This window comes from Protopterus annectens, chromosome 3.part1 (assembly GCF_019279795.1).
Source record: "Protopterus annectens isolate FY-2018-M chromosome 3.part1, PAN1.0, whole genome shotgun sequence".
Classification (NCBI taxonomy): domain Eukaryota; kingdom Metazoa; phylum Chordata; order Ceratodontiformes; family Protopteridae; genus Protopterus; species Protopterus annectens.
The window spans coordinates 111,283,157-111,301,268 of NC_056732.1; the positions used below are offsets into that span (position 1 = coordinate 111,283,157).

General features: G+C 37.0%; 1 protein-coding gene across 1 annotated transcript in view; it reads left to right on the forward strand.

Moving 5' to 3' along the window:
• NOL4 (nucleolar protein 4) overlaps window positions 1–18,112 on the forward strand; it is a 2,553,475-nt gene that overhangs the window by 2,526,727 nt on the left and 8,636 nt on the right. The window lies entirely within an intron of this gene.

The window sequence follows — 18,112 nt, forward strand, 5'->3', positions numbered from 1 at the left end:
GAAAGACAGCAACTCTGGTAATCCTCACCTGCTTCGGTGCCTGCATGATGGAGGAAACTATCGCCCATAATGGAAACTAGGAAATTTCAAAAGCTACTCATAAGGATCAGTGTTGGGGAAATAAAGATACTGGGACCGACTTGGTTCGTATCCACCAAGTCCTGCCTTGTTAAGGGCTGATCCCGCTCTTAAACACCAAGGATTTTGACGAAACAGTCATCAAGGCCATTGACGACCTTGCTCCTTTCACACAGCTAGATACAATACCCCTATTTCTATTAATATAGCCCCTAAACATTAAAGATTAAAACACTAGATGGATACTCCCCATGTGGGCAGATGGATTAACAAACTCCAGAATCCAAACCCACATGGTTAGAATTGTCAAGGCTAAGGCCAGACTCCAGTGGAAGTCCTACAGTCCCATGCTCAGTCCTGGACCTCTCTTGTTGGTATATATTTCTCGGAGGCCAAGTGGAAGGATCAAGGACTGTGACTGACCAAGATGACTGCAAAACTGCCTCATGGTCAATTAATCCTCCCTCAAGTCGACCTCCAGAAACTCCAAAAGGCCTCAGAAACAGGTGCCTGGTCAGCTTGCTGCAAAAAAGTGTATAATGCCCTTTTTAAAAAACAAAAGTGGCAAAAAAAACCAACCAAGGTGGTGTAATCCACTAAGTACAGAAGAAGGTAATTAGGGGACCTGGGGACCCAAGTTGATAGCAATCTATTTGACAACAACGCGGTACAAAGTGGTTAGAAAAACATTTTATATAGCCCATATATTGCCATACTCAGAGTACTACAGTTAATACTTCTGGGTGACCTTAATTTTGACTGGAAAGGGTGTTTTAAAACTCAGCTGTCTACTTTACTTTACTTTCCTTTCCTTTCTAGTTACAATCTTGAACTGTTGACTGAGGGAACATGTCTCAATATTAATTCAGGTATACAATTTTGTTATTGATATTAATATCACAAATATGTCCAATAAAATCATTTTTCTAACCATCCTTCCAATTGCTATTAGTGATTATATCCCATTTATTATGTCTTCTTGGTCATAAAACTCAAAAAAGTCTAAGAAACATTTTGCTAACCAGAGTATACCACAGTCTTTAGTCACAACAATTTTATAAGAATTTAGCATCATCAAAACGCGGCCCTAGTCTGTAGTTGCTTCTAGCCCACTTCCGTCCTTTCTTAATCTTACAGCTTAATTTTTGTTATTCAGGACAGGATCTCTCCATTTAGAAATAAAAGACTTGAGGCCAATTAGCTCCCTTGCCTTTCTTAAGAAATCCAACAAAGGATCAATAACGAGGACCATGCAAGTACTGAATGGAAAAAAGATAACACTAATTTGTCCAAAAAAAAAGGACATCCTCCTCTTACTCAAGATAAAATATTAGAATCAAAAACTACCTCATTCAGTGCTGTATATTGCAGAAACTGGCAATTTCAGTTAATGAGCCACCCCAAGAAATTCTGGCAGATGATCAGAACACTAGAGACTTCACAGATGTTCTCCAAATCAACTATTTAACTGGCTTCATGAACTCTTTATTGCATAATATGTATGTGTACGTGTATCTCTATATCATATATATATATATATATATATATATATATATATATATATATATATATATCTCCCTCACCACCTACTTCCTTACCGTTCCTTTACTTGGAAAGTATACCTCTCTTACATATCTTCTCACCTTGCCAGACTCTCTCCCATTCTACTTAAGGTCATAAACAATAAAGTCTTTAAGCAATTTCTGGAGAAACTAAATTTCAACTATAATCCCCCAAATCTGTACACTCCATTCTAAAATACTACATCTGGGTAGCTCACTTCTCTCTAGTCCATTAAAACCCCTTTTCACCTGACACTTACCACCAAAGTAATCCCCACTATCTTCAAAATAGGCACCGTCAATCCACTCCACTTCCCAAAGCCACTCTGCCATCCAAAGCTCTGAACTATAGGCCAGTAGCAAATATATGTCTACTTGCCAAAACCCCAGAAATATCAGTTATGATCAGCTGCTAGAATATGTTCTAAAGTATGTCATTCTTACTGTTAAACAATATAAACTCAAGTCTAAATACAGCACTCTCACTGTCATCTATAAATTTACAAATTCAGTCAGTGCAAATATTGATAATTATATGTTAACTGAGGTGATTTTTCTGGACTTAAGATGTGCCTTTGAGAATGTTGATCATTCATTACTGGTTCATAAATCTAGGGAATGTGGTTTCTCCAATGATGCCACCAATAGGTTTCCAAACAATCTTCTTTAGTCATATCTCTCTCTCTCTCGCTCTCACCGCCTGTTCTGGCCTGTATGTATCTAACAGGAGATTTCTTGGCTTAGGATGCAACCAAAGCAGCCACACCTTCAAACATCATGTAGAAACCTTAATTAAGAAAATCATTAATGTAGCCTACAAAGTATTTAACCTTCTCACATTAGCAGCTAGAAGAGGGGAATATGCATTACCAGTGATGGCTCTATACCATAACTAAAATACTAAACTACTTCAAATAACTGAAACTAAAATTCTGCTATTTTCTTATCACCTTCTTAAGAATACCATTACCAAACCATAGTGAAAGTTAATTGCTGACTATCACAGCCTGAGTTGCATTACTTCTCAATTCCCTCACTTTTAGAGTACTCAGTGAAAATTACTGACCCAACTAAAAGATATTATTATGTAAAGAACGTCTAACTATGGCCTTCAAAATTTCAAATCAGCACTGTTATATAGATGTAACTATTAACTTTCACAAAAATAAATCTATAAAATCAGCTAGAACATGATACCCAATGATATAAAAATACAAATAATGTAACAAACTTAAATAAACAGTTAAAACTTAATTTAGCTTAGCTGTTGCAGCAGGATGAAGCCACATCTAATTCCATTTACCCATTCCACCTTAGTTGCATCTATCATTATTTCATTCTACTGGTTAACCCTCGTTTTTTCCAATTTGCCTCAGTCTACTGTTTTGCAGAATTTGATATTATGTTCTCTACATATTTATTTTTTACCCTTCAGAATGCATTTCACATTCATTTTGGGTGCCTTTTTCACATGCCCTATTCTGTCCTGTACTTTTGCCACTTTACTTCCTCACTTACTAAATATTAGTGCTTTAACATAGTTTAATTACCTTACTTATGTTATTGGACTAATATTCAACTCTATTTTTCATTTTCAATTGCATATACTGCATTCATATTTGCTTTACAATAATGTGTGTAAACATTATGAGGTTTATTATTAATACAAATCTTTTTATTGTATCTGCACCTTACAGCCCAGATGAGGGCAGAAAAAAGTTATTAGACTAGTTCACTTAACCCATTTAACTAATACCAAATAAGTAAATAAAATGTCATAGCTTTAGGGCAGAAGAAGAAGATACAAGATACAAGGACACATTCAGAGTGTTTACTTACAGATGTCCAACAACTTTTAAATGATGGACATAAGAATTTTATTATACTATGTAATGCTGTCTCTAGTACATATGAAAATAAAGTTGAATTCAGTTGAATTGAATTGAAGATCTGCATCCACTGCATTATTATACATGTATATGTATTTTATTTTTGTAGCTGGTCTCTTGGCTGTTTTACTTTTTTATGTATTTTACATTGTTAGTGATTTTCATTTATACTTAGTAATTATATATATATATATATATATATATATATATATATATATATACGTGTGTGTGTGTGTGTGTGTGTGTGTGTATTTAAAGAGCGATAGTATATAACATATTTAAACAGCGAGAATATATAACATATGCATTTTATATTTTCTAGCTCAGCTGAATACATATATACAAATTCTCCAAACAGCCTTTCATTCTGAAAGCAGTGCAAAACACAGCAATATTTGAACTGGTTATTTAAGGTTGGGGAGAGCACCGACCCCTCATCCCCACTCATACTAGGGTGCAGAGTACATAAAATTGTTTTTGTTCGTTTGCTGTGAGTTTTCTGTGGAGAATTTTTTTAGACAGTTGTGGCCATTAAATTCAGTTCTGGAGAAATACAGTTCACTGACCTGCTCTATTTTCAGAAATAAATATTGCAGTGAAGACATACAGCATACATTTCTACCAGTTTGCAAGATGTACTTAAAGACAGGAAGAGAGGCATCCTCAGGGCCATTTATTCCAGGAAAATGCTTTCTGATCAGATTTCGGATGTCATACAGTGCACCTTCCTAACATACTTCAGATAATAGCTTTAGGGTTGAAGGTAAATGGCATGGTCAGCTTCATTTTTAGTGATGACTGCTAATAACTCATTTTGCCAGAAGTGTTAAACTGACAGAAAAAAAAATGCATTTATTTAGTTATAGCAGCAAAGTTATTGAAAAGAAGAGTTGATGAATAATAAACAAACAGCTTCGCGAAAAATTTATCTGAAAATAGCATATCAATTCCTTTCCTTCAGGCAAATGTTGAATAAATGTATCTTCTCTTTCTTGAGTCCATAACAGCTGCTTATTGTTGACTAGATTTACTACTTCCTGAACTGGCCTACATAAGGTAATGGACCTGACTTTTTGAAAGGCCATTTACAAAGTTAAAGGTCCTTCAACTCCTGGTATGGCAAATACAGAATTATTTTCTACCTTCATTGCCATGTCTTAATGCATTATACCCTGGAAGTTAATGAACTATAGAAGATACACTGTGATCAGGCTTTTAACTTATATACTCTGTGTATATGTGTGTATGAGTGTACATTGTATGCATGCGTGTAGAGAAGTCCTTCAAATAAAGCCAAATACTTCTTCATTTCTGCATAGTTGTTTTTTTGCAGTAACACAAAATGGCTCCACTAATGGACAAGGAGATATACATTTTGGCATTGTACTGAATTTTAGAAAATGAATAATATACTTACTCTAGTCAGATTGCAAATATCATACATGTTGTGAGGTAAATTAAGATACTGAGGTGCTGTTTCATGGGTTTCAATGGCTGGGACCATTATTTATTTATTTTTATCACAGTCAAACAGGTGTGGCGTTAGAGTACACTTGTGTGAGAAAATATATATTACAGTGGCTCTGTATTACTTTTTTATTATTTGACCAGAATTACACATCTGAGGAATAAACAGTAATCTTGCTATAACTGTTAAGGGGAGTCTGTGGATGAAAGTGACTGAACCTCTCTTTCATCTGATCACAGAAAAAGTCATAAATCTGACTTAGCAGAGGAATTCTTAGTGTGTGTGTGTGTGTGTGTGTGTGTGTGTGTGTGTGTGTGTGTGTGTGTGTGTGTGTGTGCGTGAGAGAGAGAGAGAGAGGGAGGTGGATGCATGTGAATAAACTAGCAGAAAGATTTTTACTTGTGGAGATTTTACATAATTATTTCTCAGTCAGGCAAGGTGCACTCATCAGAATTTGCATATCTGACTGTGGCTGCCTGTAGGAGTAGAGGAATGACTGAAACTATTATTTGTGATATCTTACCCAGACAGTGAAGACACAACCCATATTTTCACTTTGCGGAATTCACAACAGACTTACTGTTAATGCCTTTAAGTTAATTTTGCAGCAAATTCATGTTATATTTTCTTGCATAGCTAAATGCATATCACATAAAATCACAAATGTATTTGCACGGTATAAAATTTTGCATTATGCCTTGTTTCTACTATGAGGGGAGGACATTATAGGGCTTGTTGTCACTTTGCAAATGAAACTACTGTCAGAATCATTGCATCAAAACGAACATTTGTATATATTTTTAAGGGACAGGAGTTTTTGAGCCACTGAATTTATGCCTGAGTCTCATGTCACCAAATTTAGACTTGTACATTGATAAAAATTACATGAATTTAAAGGTATGTGTGTCTTTTTCCTGAAATTATCAAATAAATGCATGCTGTAGGCAAACATCATGGCATGCTTTCATACTTTTCAGAGAAACCTACTAGAAAATGTCAGTTTAAGACATATGGACCTGTATTCCTAGGTAAGAGAAGCAGGCTTACATGTTGTCTTGGACAGCACATTTTTTGCTATTCAGTTAACTACAAATATATGCATTTGAATAAACTAAGAGAAGAAAGATTTTTCTGCAATATTCTCATTTCACAATAAAAGCATGGTAAAATAGTTTTATTTTTTTAATCATATCGTCATTGCCAGAGTTTTAAATTTGTGTTTGTATGTAATATCCCATAATCCTACTAGAAGTCTATTAAGAATGCAAATATTATCCTAATTATGTGCCCATATTTTCACTGACTGTACCTACTTTTCAGTAAGCTTTGTCCCTATTTTCAGTGTCTGCAGGTCAAGGGGTATTGTCCACTACTGTGCATTATCAATTAACCACAGTAGCAAAATGCTAATCCACACTAACATTTTGTCACATAATGTAGAGCGCTCATTGAGGGTAAGCAGAGTACACATCTTGCATAGTTAGGGACTGAATACAAGGGTTAGTTTAATTATTTTTTTTCTAGTTAGACTAGGAATCTAATGCATCCTGGAGTGAATTATTTGATCATTCATTTATTCAGTTTAATTAAAATTAAAAAGTGTTAATAAGTGTGACCTATAATTAATATTAGAAACAGACTTGTACTATTAGAACAAAAAGAACAGATCTTCTAATAAGCAAACAGTGGGAAAACATGGTAAATTCTTACTACAGAAAAGATTGTTTAGTACAAAAAGGACAAATCTATAACATGACACATTTAAATGTTCTTATTGTAAATATTAATGGGCTAAACAACAATAAAAAAGAAGATGAATTATTTAAAGGCAGATAATTCTCATATAGTATCTCTCTATGAGACAACTTTCATATGAGAGGAAAAAGAGAAGTTTAGATTTGGTCAATATGAAATCTTAGCTTACTCCTCTTTCAAACATAAAAGAGAGGGGGCTGCCATTTTATGGAGGAAAAACACAGTAATGCCTAGTACTGTATACAAATATTGTGATAATAATAGAATGTTCATGATGATAATGAGATACCATAATAGAATATTTGATTTTGCAAATATGTTCTTGATACTAAGCTTAAGAGCTAAACAAGCTAAAATGTATCTAGATATCTTACTTACAAATCTAAAAGGGACTTTGATTCTAAAATTATATTTTAATTGCATTTGGGATATAAATTAATTTTCTGCATTGAGAGATTTAAAATTAACATCATCAGCAAAAGCTTTGAAAATTTGGGTTTATTTGTTATAGTTATAAGATCCTTTTAGTATAAGTGGAGAGGCTGCTTTATTATATATAAATGTTTCACATGTTTTTGCACCCATTAAAGAACAGATAAAAATATTTGTCTCACATTGTTTGATATCTATAATACAAAACTTTAAGATAACTCCTTGTCCAATATTGGAACACAATTCCATTAAATTAAATTTATATCTAAACTTTAATCCTTTAGCAAAAATTAATACAGCATACATGACTACATCAAAAGATTTTCAGATCTGGTTAAAAAATGAGATATTTCATTATATTAATGATAAAGAAGAAATATCTTAGATCATTCTTTGGGATTCATTTAAAAATTATGTGTGTGTGTGTGTGTGTGTGTGTGTGTGTGTGTGTGTGTGTGTGTGTGTGTGTGTGTGTGTGTGTGTATATAGATATATATATATATATATATATATATATATATATATATATATATATATATATATGTGTGTGTGTGTGTGTGTGTGTGTGTGTGTGTGTGTATGTGCGTGTGTACCCGCTATTGTGCAAGGGTTCAAAGTGCAACACAAACAACAAAAAGATGTATCCAGCACTAGTATAAATATCTCTAAAGTCCATTGTAGTGCAGCATAGTGCAAAGAGAGTCCATTCCCATTATAATTAGTCTCAAAATGCTAAATGTTATCAAACAAAAAAGTATCCAGAAACTTTATTTTAAACTTTCCAAGAAATGTAAACAGTCTTCAGAGTACTTACTGTTTTCAAGCAGTTAATTCAGTAAAAATAATGTATTCAGAAGCTTCCTTTTAAATTTCCAATAAATGTAAACAAACCAAATGGTTACATTTTAGAACAGCAGGCATCAAGCAGGCATCAAACAAACACCAAAAGAGCACTATTAAGGGTAGCTGAAGAGAGAAACAAAACAGCAGACATGTTTCACCTCATTGGAATCATCAATGGTCTAAAATGTAACCATTTGATATAAAGATGTCATTTTAATGTATTTTGTGCACTGCTGAGATTAAAACTGTGAAGTTTAAAAGGAAGTTTCTGGATACATTATTTCATGCTGAATTAACTGTTTGAAAACAGCAAGTACTCTGAAGACAGTTTACATATATGTGTGTATGTGTGTGTATACACATACTTATACATACATGTATGTGTATGTATGTATATATATATATATATATATATATATATATATATATATATATATATATATATGTATAAGTATGTGTATGGATATATATATATATATATATATATATATATATATATATATATATATATATATATATATATATATATATATATGTATGTGTGTGTGTGTGTGTGTGTGTGTGTGTGTGTGTGTGTATGTATATATATATATATATATATATATATATATATATATATGTGTGTGTGTGTGTGTGTGTGTGTGTATATCTATACATATATATATATATATATATATATATATATATATATATATATATATATATATATATATATATATATGTATTGTGTGTGTGTGTGTGTGTGTGTGTGGAAAATGTTTAACTTGGTGTATAGAAAATTAAGAGAATAGAACAGTGAATTGTTACATATGCAAAAAAAATTTGAGCTGCAAAACTAAGAGCACAGAAGGGCAAGAAAAGATTTAAAGATATTAGGTTCATAGGTTCATAGGTTCATACTAGGCTATCTGCCCTAGGGCATTTATAAGCCTAGCCAGAATGTGTTTGGCTTTCGCCACCCATTTTAAATTTATTTTGCTATGCCCTTTTTCGAGGTTAGTATACTGTGCCTCTGTCTAACAGTGACACAGAAGTGATACCCGGGGTAAACCTACGATCTCCCATCCGCTCATCAAGGTTCCTCTTGAAGAGAGTCAATGAGGGACTCTGCCTAACCTGGACTGGGATTTTATTCCAGAGTGAAGGGAGCCTCTGGGTTATGAATCTGTCCCTCCAGCATGTCCTATTTATTTCAGTGCTGAGGTTCAAGTCTCTCGAGCGCGTGGCTCAATGGGATTTTGATTTTCTGAGGTGCAGCATGTCCATTAATTCTGGGTTGGACATGGCTTTATACGTCAGGCACAGATCACCTCTGAGCAGGCGGTATGCCACTGAGTAGAGCTGGAGTTTCTTTAACTGGGCAGCATATGGCATCTGTTTGAGCCCTTTGATCCTCTTGGTGAGGTACTTTTGGGGTCTTTCCAGTTGCTGCAGGTGTCTGGTAAGGTACATCCCAAAAGGGGCATTATACTCAATTATGGGCCTGATGAGGGATGAGTAAAGAGGCACAATGACCTCCCCTGATCTAGATGTGAATCCCTTCATGATTAGGTGGGCTATATAAAATGTTTTTCTAACCACTTTGGCCACATGGTTGTCAAATGAGAGATTGCTATCAACTTGGGTCCCCATGTCCCTAATTACTTCTTTTGTACTCAATGGATTACCACCTATGTGGTAATTTGTGGGCACTTTGTTTTTGCCAAAGGGGATGACTATACACTTTTTGGCGTTTAGCTTGAGGCCATGGCTCTGGCACCAGTTGTCTGTTTCTATGAGGCCCCTTTAGAGGATGCTTGTGTCGGCTGGAGAGTTGATTATGGTGCCCAGTTTGCAGTCATCTGCGAACCTGGTCAGCCACAGTCCTTCTGTGTTGGCCTGTACCTCTGAGAAATATATACCGAACAAGAGAGGTCCCAGGACTGAGCCTTGTGGGATGCCACTTGTAACTGGTTTGGAGTCTGACATGGCTCCAGCAATTCTAACCATGTGGGTTCTGTCCTTGAGCCAGTTTGCAACCCATCTAGTGACATAGGGGTTCATATTTAAGCTGGTGAGCTTATCTATAATGCCCGGGTGGGGTATTGTATTGAAGGCTTTTGCGAGGTCCAGGTAGGCTGTGTGGACCACCTTCCCCTCGTCAATGGCCTTGGTGACTGTTTCAGAGAAATCAACCAGGTTTATGAGGCAGGATCTGCCCTTAACAAAGCCGAACTGGGTAGGATCCAGTGTCTGTAGGTCGCCAATATCTTTATTTATGAGGTCCATGATGATCCTTTCCATAGCTTTGCAGACCAAGCTAGTCAGGCTTATGAGGCGATAGTTTCCAGGATCCGTTGAGGCACCACCTTTGTGGAGAGGGACCACTGTTGCTGTACGCCACTCTTTGAGAACATATCCTGTAGTAAGGCTGAGATTGAACAGTAGTTTTATGTTTGGGTTTAGCTCTTCTTGGAGTTCATGTAGGACGCAGCCTGGGACACCTTCTGGTCGCATTGATGCTGTATTTTTTGCTTTGGAGAGGGCGGCTCTTACCTGAGCATCTGAGATGTCAGGGGGGCAGCACTCTGCTGGGATAGATATTTGCCCTTTTGGTGGGGAGGGGGGGGAGTTTGCGCTGAACCTGTCAGCTAGCATGTTGGCAATGTCTGTGGGTTCGGTGTAATTTATGTCATTTTGGACTAATTCTGAGCATATCTGGGAATTCCCACCCAGGTTACTAACATAACTAAAGAAAGCCTTGTGATTATCCTTAGTGTCCTGTGCAATTTTTCTCTCAAAGCTGGCCTTAGACAATTTTATGAGTGCCCGTAGCTTTTTGCTAATACTGATCAAAGATGCCTTCCCTTTTTGGGATTTTGCTCTATCATGTAGTAGCTTCCTCCTTCTATTGTATAGTTTGTTTTTGGCTGGGGTCCACCAGACAGGATGTCTGCCTTTGGAGGATTGGGTCTTGGTTTTATTTGGGATTGCATGATCCATGCATTCCTGAAGGTGTTCATAGAATGCGTTTATAAAGGATTCTGCGGTCTAGGCCGTATTTTCCACAGACCCGGGGGCTTTGAAGGATTCCACCTCGGTTTTGAGGAGTGTGAAATTTGCTTTAGAGAAGTTTTTCACTGTGGTTTTCTGGGCAGGGGGTGGGGTCGGGATGTGAATATCCAGTGAGATTAGTTTATGGTCTGATCTTACCAGTGAGAGATACACTTCTGGTCTGGAGCATAAAGTCCCCATGTTGGTGATGATCAGGTCCAGTATGTTTTCCCCTCTTGTGGGAGTGGTAACAAGTTGTTCCATAGCATTGGAGTTTATAAATTCTAGGAACCTTTGGGCTAGGGTGTTGGAGCTAGAGTAATGCTCCCAGTCTATGTTTGGGTAGTTGAAGTCACCCAATATAATGGTGTTTGGAGAGACCTTCATATTTTCCAGTGTTCTCAGGAAGGCCGAGTGGGGTTCCTGGGTTTGGGAGGGTGGTCTGTAGCAGGCTATAAACTGGAAGGCAGTTTTACTCACTGTTAGTTGCACATGGATAGTCTCTGATGCTTCGTGCTGTGCCACCAACCTGGAGGTGTGGGTATCTTTGACGAATATTGATACTCCCCCTCCTTTTGTGGTTTGGTCCAAGTTTTGGGGCTGAAAAGCATGGTATGAGGTATAACCTGGTAGTGCTGGGGTGCTCTCCGGAGCCTTGAACCAGGTTTCTGTTACTGCACAGATATCGATGTTCTCCATGCTAAGGAGAGTTTAGAGTGCATGCATCTTGAGGTTTAGACTTCTGGCATTGAGTAGCATTACTCTTAGTTTCTTATCACTTGTGATACCTATGGAGGTGGGTTTGTCTTTTGAGCCTTGCCTTAAAAAGGCACTATGGGGGTAGCAAGAGCCTTTTCCAATATCCCAAAGCCCAAGTGTGACAGGTGCAAACCGTTCCTAGCGAAGCATCGTGGCTTGTCGAGCATATCATCCCAAGCTGACAGGCATTGGATCCCCTTTGAATGTCACCAGTACTTAAGCCAATTGTTGAAATTGATCATCTTGTCTTCATATTGTGGCATCATTCTTGGTGAGGGTAAGATGCTACTCAAGGTCAGGGTCATACCGGCCTGGGCTACATGCTCAGAGAGCTCCTCTATGTCTCTTTTCATGTAGTCCAGGGAGGTATGTCTCAGGTCATTTACACCAGCATGGACAATGACTGAGTCATATTTGTACTTGCCTTGGAGTGACCTGAGTGCTTGTGTTATGTGGCGGATCCTAGCACCCGACAGGCAGCTCACCGTGACCTTCTCCTTGTTCAGCCTGGTGAGCGGAACGTCAGTGTGTCTGATGATAGAGTCACCTATTACAAGTGTATCAGGTGTGTTGTTTAGCCTTAAGGGCTGTGACTGTTCGGCACACTGGCTTTGTGAGCTATGTGTTGCACTTGTTTTGTTTTGGGGTAGCAGTTGCTTGGATGTCTGCTTTGGAGGTCTCTGCTGCTTAGGCAGATTTTTATTTAGAGCCTCCGAGTATGTTTTTGTGTGTTTATGTGTTTGGTTTGCTGTCGTGGTAGGTCTATGTGAGACTGGAATTGTAGTGAGTGTGGTTTCCTTCTCCTCCTGACTGGTTACGCCAGTACTAAGTTGAGAGAGCTTAGCCTCCAGTTTGGCTATATGGTTGCATCTCTCACATGTGTTGGAATTTGTTGGGAGAAGGAGAGGGTTGTCTGTGTACATGAGGCAGTTGTAACATTGCCTCAAGATTCCCAGATTCACCAGCTGGACCGGAGAGGAGATTGACAACTGACCTTTGGACATGCTAGAATAGTATTGGGAATTCCTTTATAATTGAAAAAAGGGCCAATGGGGTACAAGGTACTCAAGGAGAGTTTGTGAGGGTGTAGTGCTTTTAATTTGTTTAGTGCTGACTTATATAATTGCTTTAGTGAGCAAGTGCCAGGTAACTTAAATGCAATGTGTTACAGGTAACTTAAATGCAAAAATGACAAACAGTAACTTTCTTTCAAGTGAAACAAGGAAATAAGTACAGTAAGCAATGCAGATATCACTAGGGATTCACAGAAGAGCTGAAAAGCCATGTTTTAGGTGGAATTAGCTTTTCAGGGAAATAACAAGCAAACAAACAACAAGCATACAAACAAAGCTAGATTCAGCAGGCCTGGATCTAGTCTATGCTACAGCAAACAAGGTGTACCAATTACAGTAAGAAGCAGTTCAAATATGCAGGCACTATAAGCCTTTAACCAGAAATTCCCAGCTCAGAAGGGCAGAGTCCAGCCTCTCCTCCCACAAGAGTGCAGACCATGAACCCTCTTAATGTAAAATAACTGGCCTGAAAGCCCAAGTGCTTAAACCAGAACTAATACACTTTTAGAATAACATACACTGAGCCCTCAATCAGCAGTTCCCAACCTAGAAGGATGTAAGCTACCTGTTCTGCCACTACAGTGCAGACCACAAACCCTCTCAGTGCAAAACAACTGGTCCGAAGCCCAAGTGTCTAAACCAAAAGGCTTAGAATGAGTTACACCAAGCAGTAATAAATACAATTGAGTACTTTTAAGATGATGCAAAAGTAAAATAAAGTAGGTAGAAACACAAGTACAGTAAAAGCAGATGAATTTTTTTTTTTCTGAACAAGTGCTGAGATCAAAGAAACAGATTTGAGTGCTGAAACTAGAAAACTGGCTAGTTATAAGAAAAAAAAACTAAGCTAGAAGGCTTCCTCCAAAACAGAAGGGCTTGGAGGCTCAGAAGCCTACAAATAGTCTATACCACTTAACAGGAAAGGCAGGAAACAAGCTTAATTTTTTTTCTGTTTCCCAGATGCTCTCTTTGTACACAGTAGGAGTGCCTGAAATCAGAATATGATCTCACTGCACTCAGTTGAGTGAGCAAATGAGATGGGCCCAGAAGGAGTATCCAAACACAAATTTACAAGAGGGGCGGGCAGTTTCAAGGCCACTAAGATTAACACCAAAACAAAAACAGGGACGGTGGGTGGGACTAACTGAAGAGCAGAGTCAAAACTTCCAGTTCAGTTAATATTCCTGCAACACAGTTAAAATCTATTTAAATACTGTATTTTTGAAAAAAAGTGCAGATAAAGGTACTTAAATTCTCTTATATGTCCAGTTGAATACAGCTAGTTCTTAGCCAGCCAAAGCTGAGGTTTTTAAGCAGAAAATATTTCACACTGTACCACTTAAATAGGCAAGGACAGGAAATCAAAGAATGTGGCTACCCCCACACCTGTAATTACTAGCAAATAATAAAATTCAGCAAACACTGACTAACTTCCAGTTCAGTTAATATTCCTGCAACACAGTTAAAATCAATATAAATACTGTATTTAAGAAACTCTAATAAACAAATGGAACAAAGTATTTCTCACATTCACAGACAGATTATATTTGATAAAAACGTTCTAACTTCCAGAGGTTTTATATGTGATCCAATCAACCTTTCTATCTCTAAGTAAAAAAAACAGTTAATCATAATAAAAAAATGTGTTTTTGTAAATGTTTCTGTTTTCCCAAGAAACATAGAATGGCACATTTTTTATCAGATTAGAACTTTAGTACCTGTAATAATGGGACAATAAAATGTCCATGCTTAGAAGCATATGTTCAGGCATCTATATTTAAAAAGTTACATCTTGGACTGATAACATATAAAATGCCAATTGGAAAGAATTATAGGTGGAATTAATCAATGACAAGACATGATAACTGAGCATGGTATATGAATTTCAAATAGCAAAATGTGTGTTATGCTTAGCAATTACTTTCAATATAACATTTATAATCCTTCAGAAATAAGTTATTTAAATAATATGCTTAAAGAATTAATAGGCTCTGTTTATAAAAAAAGTTAGTTTGAGAAAGGACAGATTTGATTTTACCATTCTGTATAACCAAGGGTGTATTAGAAGCAACCACTAGAGAAAAATGATGTAAATGTAGAGGAAAAATCTTGTTGGGTGGTTTAATTTTATTTATGAAACCAAAAATGGTGCAGCGGTTAGCATTGTCGCCTCACAGCAAGAGGTTCTCCCGTTCAATTCTCGGCTGGAGCATCTTCTGTGTGGAGTCTGCATGTCCTCCCCACAGTCAAATGATGTCTAAATACATGCAGGTAGGTGTGTGCATGAATGGGTGTGCCTTCTTTGAAGGTTGGGCATCGGGCTGGCAACCTGGCACCGTAAAAATCAACTACCAATCATTAGCGGACCGGAGTTCCTCTGTGGCGACCCCTAACCTGGATAAGCTGAAAGACATACATAAAACCAAAGATAAATCAGTTAAGATCATTATAAAGAATTCATTTTGAATATGGAAGAAGACTGGATACCCTTTCATGGAGTAAGATCTTTTATATCTGGAAAAATAGAGGAAAAGAGGACAAGGAATTACTAAACCTTCAGCATTAAAGGACAACAACTTGATATTAAAGTAGATTGCTCAACCTGCTGTCTCTTTTAGTCCCTGTTTGATGATACAGACTCAAAAAATTACACATGCAGCTTTGAAAACAAATCCACTCAACTGTTTTCCCTGTTAGGCTTCCTACCTTTCTGTACTGTTTTACTTTCACTTTGAAAACCAAGTTGAAAAACCTCTAGCTGGCTCTGAAATGATGATGTCACATCTGCCAGAGCTCTTGCTCTAGCTACTGGGACATTTCCTCCCCCAAAGTGATGTAATCCCCGCATGCTTTGCATGCTGTATAGAAGAGCCAGTGGACCTCCCACATTGTGATGTCAGAGCTGCCTTGCCCAGCCCACTCTTAACCTAGCAAAAATGTCAAACTATAATCTCACTTTTCTGAAGAGCCCTACAGATATGAGACAAAGTACAGGCAGAAGCACAGTAATAGCTGCAAAACTAAGAGCATAAATTTGCAATGACTATGCGTTGACATTAATTGCATGTTTTTACATAAGAAGCAGATGTCTGTCACAATTAATCGACAACATTACATCAGATTACAAGAAGTATGCAATACCATAATTTTCTTAAATTACCACTTAAAAAAGCATGTGGGTGCTGTCATGCAAGTCTGTGAAATATTTTGTGTTTATAATGCATCATTTGTTAGCTATTTAACCAAACAGGAAGGAAAAATAAGAGGGAGTTTGATGCTTTGCAAAACAGTGATTATTCCCAGTGTTATGGAGCTTGGTTCTAAATTGGACAGGAGTGCAACAAAAAAGTCTCCCACTGTAAGGAAGGAAAGGATGACAAGAAAACAGTACATTAGTCTTGTCACCTGCTGTGAGCTGTCAATCACATGCAGATAATGGGTCGAATTACCCTTAGCTCTTTGACAGCTAGGGAAGGTAGGTGTGAAGGGGGAGGGGAGATACCTTGAAGAACTAGATTTCAGCCTTCACAAAAGAAATCAAGTTAGCATTTCTAAGAAGAAAGAGCAATAAAATACACTTTTCAATTCTGTTTTGTAACATTTGCAGTGCTTGTGTTTGAAATGTTGTTGTTGTGTCTTTCGGTTTTTCCCAGTTAGGGGTTGCCACAGTGGAACTTCGGTCCGCTAATGCTTGGCAGTTGATTTTTTACGTACCGAGTTGCCAGATCTGCTGCACACCCTTCAACGAAGATACGCCCATTCACGCATGTCTCCACTCAGAAGACGGTCTAGCTGAGAATTGAACCGGACAACATCTTACTGTGAGGCGACAATGCTACCTCAGCACCACCACCACAGATACTACTTGTGTTTGAAATAGTCATTGAAAAAGGATAACGTTTTAACCTAAAGTAGGTGACTATAACACAGCAGTGAATGCCTGTAAAATCAGTGAACTAACAGGAGCTTTAGGGAAAATGTGGCAGATCTGATGCAATTTTTTTGGAGACAGACAATGCATTATGGGATACTTAGAGGCAGACTAAACAGTCAGAATTATTTCAAGATGCCAGACCCCATGTGGTCAGATTCAGAAATTGCATATAAAAATATCTAAAAAGCTCTAAATAGTCACAGAGTGGTGTTAAAATGTAGCAAACACCAAATCATGATGAAATAAATGTGTTTTTTGAGTCTGTGGGTGCGGTTGTCCTTTAATTGAATATATATGCAAGGCAATGTATAAAAATATATCAGGTTTTTATACATGTCTCAAAACTATATTCCATGCTTGAATTATCAACAATTACTATCATTATGTAAATATTTTATTGATGTGAATAGTTTACTAAATTTCAACCAATAAAAATATTTTTGGAAAAACATTTTGTCTTTTGCTACTCTGTTACTCATTGTGTGTCATCTGCAGTTTACCCTCTAGCAATGGCTCAGTATAAGTTATTTTCCCTTTCTTCTCTTCTCAGTACTACTCTGTATATGATTATGCTCTTAGCATGCATGCCTCCCATTACATTATTCTTCTTTTCTTTCCTGTTAGTCCCATATGCATCTCCACTCCTGTCTAATACCATTGTTTTAAACTAAGTGCAACAAGCCAAACCATGTCCTTTTTATTTTATTCTTTGATCATAAGTGGCCACTAAAATAAACTTGCTATTCTTTAAACTTTATTTTAATTATAATTATACATTCTCTCTTCATATTATAAATTATACTTATTATGTATTTTGTATCTCCCAGTTCATAGCTACCAAAAATACCTCTTTTTGGTGGGGTTGAGGGAATTAGGATATCAGAAAATGGCCGCCTTGTAAACTACTACTGGAAATGAATCATCATCAGTGGCATGAGTGAGACCGATATCTGTTGAGGCTCTATGTCATATATGTGCGGATGTCACCTTAAGGGTATTTGCATTTTCAGACCCTACTGTAAAATATTTAGAAAAGCCCAAATTCCACCTTTTAAGCTGTGACTACATTAATGTTGTGTAACTGACAAGTCTGCTGCTCTCTCAAGTATCCAGATAGTTAGGAAAAAAAATAGGTCCAGTTCAGGGAAAAGGCAGGAAAATATAACGTCATGTCAAAACCATATCAATGCATCCAGTTTTATGGACTTACAAATTCAGCACTATTACAGCAGAGATAATATAAAAATACAATGATAATAAGTTTGCATAAGGGTGATACAATGTTT